The sequence below is a fragment of the Piliocolobus tephrosceles genome, chromosome 3, assembly GCF_002776525.5.
Source record: "Piliocolobus tephrosceles isolate RC106 chromosome 3, ASM277652v3, whole genome shotgun sequence".
NCBI classification, from domain to species: Eukaryota; Metazoa; Chordata; class Mammalia; order Primates; family Cercopithecidae; genus Piliocolobus; species Piliocolobus tephrosceles.
The window spans coordinates 45,013,347-45,017,359 of NC_045436.1; the positions used below are offsets into that span (position 1 = coordinate 45,013,347).

General features: G+C 35.4%; 1 pseudogene; it reads right to left on the reverse strand.

The window, feature by feature from the left end:
* Positions 1 to 521: 521 nt before the first annotated feature.
* Positions 522 to 2,239, reverse strand: LOC111551842 (annotated as a pseudogene).
* Positions 2,240 to 4,013: the final 1,774 nt, after the last annotated feature.

Consider the following 4,013-nt stretch of genomic DNA (forward strand, 5'->3'; position numbering starts at 1 on the left):
ACCATCCTTACCATGTATTAATTTTATCATAAATCAGATATATATTTGTTTCTTTTTTTTTAACTTTAAACAAATTTTTGTTATACAAAGATAGTCACATAATTGGATATTTCTCTACTTTGTACACAATTATTCTCACTCTCTACAGAATGGCTGCTTAACTTCTCATCTGGTTGTGGCAAGCACTAAAATCCTCATTTTTAGCAGAACAGTAGTAAAAATGCCTCAGTGATTTAAGTTGAAAGCAGTACATTAGTACATGGCTCTTTTACCCAGTATCAGGAATGTATAAATGTCTTTTTATTCAAAAATATAAACTAAATTATCTGTGGGCATGGACAATGACAGCAGTAAACCATTATATATTTTGTCAACTGAAACCAGTAACTGATGGTTTTTGTGATTTCTTTAACATCAGCCAGCCTTTTCTCCAACTGTCTTCTCTGAAGTTATTGATGAGGAACACTTCCTTGGGCTTCCTGTCACAGTTTATTAATAAAGATAAAGCACTGCTCTAGGAGTTAGGACATGCCACCTCCCATATCACCTCCCATTCCATCCATTGCATGCATTCCAGAATCCTTCTCTTCTTTAGGAATTTCTGTGACTACAACTTCTGCTGTAATTAACAGAGAGGCCACACCAGAAGCATCCAATAAAGCAATTCTCACAACCTTTGTTGGGTCAGTAATTCCTTTTTCCAGCATATTCACAAAATCTCCAACCATAGCATCATAACCAACTTCTGAGGAACTTTGCATAATTTTCTCAACTATCAAAGATACTTCAACACCTGCTTTCTTAGCAATGGTCATTGCTAGAATTTTGAGTGTTCTTTTGATAATTTCTATACCAATATTTTGATCTTCATTAGCTGGAGTCAATGAGTCCAAGGCTGAATTGCACCAAAGCAGGGCACAACCCCCTCCCAAAACAATGCCTTCTTCAACAACTGCTCTTGTAGCATTAAGGGCATCTGTAACTCCATCTTTCTTTTCATTCACTTCAGCATCACTTGTCTCACCAACCTTCAGCACAGCTACTCCATCTGAAACTTTTGCCAGTGGTTCATTCAGGTTTTCTTTTTCATATTCACTACTTGTGACATCTAACTGCTCAATGATTTTTTGAACACATTTTTGAATTTAAGCCTTGTCACCTTTTCCTTTTAAGAGCATGGCATCGTCTTTGGTCACAATGACCTCTCCAACTTTTCCTAAGTCATGAGGCTGAGCGTCTTCAAGATTGAGGGTCAACCCCTCTTCTCCAAACACTGCACCACCAGTAGCAATAGCCATATATTTAACCTGGTTGTTTCTATTGTCACCAAACCCTAGAGCCTTGACTGCCACAACCTGATGACCAACTTTTAAACTATTCAAGACGAGTGTACTTAGAGCTTCTCCATTAACGTATTCAGTGATTATGACCAAAGGCTTACAGTGAGCACTGGCAATTTCAAGAGCAAGTACAATGGACTGGACACTAGAAATTTTCTTTTCACTCAGCAGAATATAGGCATCCTGGAATTCACATTTCTGATCTTTTGATGTATTAGTTAAGTATGGAGAAATATATCCTCGATCAACCTTCATGCCTGCAATAATTTCTAATTCATCATTCAGCGTTTTTCCATTCTTTACTGTGGATGATACCCTTTCTTCCAATTCCAACCTTTTTCATTGCATCAGAGATGATATTGCCAATTTCTTTGTCTCCATTCGCAGAAACTGTAGCAATCCGTGCAGGTTTAGACTGGTTTTTAAGTTCAGCTCTTATAGCATCAACAGCTAACATCACAGCTCTCCTGATTTCCACTGCATTAGCACCTTTGCTAATCTTCTCTAAGCCTTCCTTGGCAATAGAGTGTGCCAGTGCAGTAACAGTGGTAGTGCCATCCACAGCTTCTTTATTTGTGCTATTGGCAACATCTTGAACAAGTTTAGCTCCAGTATTTTGATATTTATCCTTTAAGTCACACTATCTTTTGTGACTGCTTTGCAACAGTCACACCATCTTTTGTTACTTTAGGACTTCCCCAGCTCTGCTCAATAATCACTGTTCTTCCCTTTGGCCCCATTGTAACAGCTACAGCATTGGCTAAAAGGTCTATACCTTGAAGCATTAAGACTCAGGCATCTGCACCAAAATTATCTTTGGCATAAGCCCAAGTGAGATGAGGAGCCAGTACCCTGGACACCGGTCTCATCTGGCGAAAGACTGTAGGTAAACGAAGCATTTCTGCCGGGCGGCAACAAGGCAGTGCGTTTGGTGAGGCAGGTGGTAGGCGGTCAGTGAGGGAAGTATATATTTGTTTCTGAGCTATGTCTTTTGTTTCATTGTCCTATTTGCCTCATAACTAATTAAAAGTTCTTTCTTCTACTTTGAACTACATGTTTTATAAAGGCTGGAGCGGCATGTATTTCTTATTATTACTGTATTCTTATTTATTATAATAGTGCCTTACACCTTGGTTGGGACTTACTACAGTTTGCTGAACATTGAATTAATAGCCATCTTTCATAAACAGTTTAAATGATAAAATATTGAATAGAAGTGCTGAAAGTTGGCAACTTTGTCTTTTTCTGATCTTACTGGAAAAGCTTTCAGCTTTTCACCATTGAGGGTGATGTTAGCTGTGGGCTTGTCCTATATGTCTTTTATTGTATTGAGGTACCTTCCTTCTACACATAACTTACTGACAGTTTTTAACATAAAAGGATTATGAATTTTGTCAAATGTTTTCTCTGCATGTGCTGCGATAATCATATAATTTTTGTATTTTATTCTGTTAATGTGGTGTATCGCATTTATTGACTTGAGTATGTTCAATCATCCTTGTTAGGATGGGGATAAATCCTACTTGATTGTGAAATATTATTTTTTAAATGTGCTATTGAACTTGGTTTGCTAGTATTCTTTTGAGGATTTTTGCATCTGTGTTTATCAGGGATATTTGGTCTGTAATTTTCTTTTCTTGCAATGCCCTTTTCTGGCTTTGGCATCAGGGTGAAACTGGTCTCATAAAATGTATTTGGAAGTGTTCCCACCTTTTCAAGTTTTAAAGGGAGTTTAAGAAGAAACTGTATTAGTTTTTCTTTAAATGTTTGGAAGAATTTGCAATGAGGCTATCTGGTTCTGGGCTTTTTTGTTAGTGATTCAAACTTTCTACTTGTTATTGGTCTATTCAGATTTTCTGTTTCTTTATGGTTCAGTCTTGGTAGGTTATATATTTCTAGGAATTTATCCATTTCTTCTAGGTTAGTTCATGTGTTGACACAGAATTATTCATAATAGTTTCTTATGATCCTTTGTATTTCTGTGGTATGAGTTGTAGTGTTGCCTCTTTCATTTCTGCTTTTATTTATTTGAGTCTTTCTTTCTTTCTTTTAGTGTAACAAAGTTTTTTAAAAAAATCTTGTAGTTTTATTGATTCTTTTTTAGTTTTTATGTCATTTATTTCTGTTCTGACTTTTATTATTTCCTTTCTTCTGCTGACTTTGCACTTAGTGTTTTTTTCCCTAGTTCCATGATGTATAATGTGAGGTTGTTTATTTGAGATCTTTCCTCTTTTTTGATGTAGGTGTTTTTTGCTATAAACTTACCTTTTAAACTGCTTTGGCTGCATCCCAGAAGTTTTGGGATGTTGTGTTTTTATTTTTGTTTGTGTGAGGATATTTTAAAATTTACCTTTTAATTTCTCCTTTGACCTATTGGTTATTCATGATCATGTTTTTAAATTTCTACATATTTATACATTTTTGAGATTGTTTATGCTATTTATTGGTCTCTAGTTTTATACCATTGTGGTGAAAAAAGATACTTCCTACAATTTGAATCTTATTACATTTGTTAAGATTTGTTTTATGACCTAACAAATTATCCTGAAGAATGTTTTATGTGCATGTGAGAAGAATGTGTATTATGTTGCTTTCAGATGGAATATTCTACATATGTCTGTTAGGTTTATTTGGTTTAAAGTGTAGTTCAAGTCCAAAGTTTTCTTATTGATT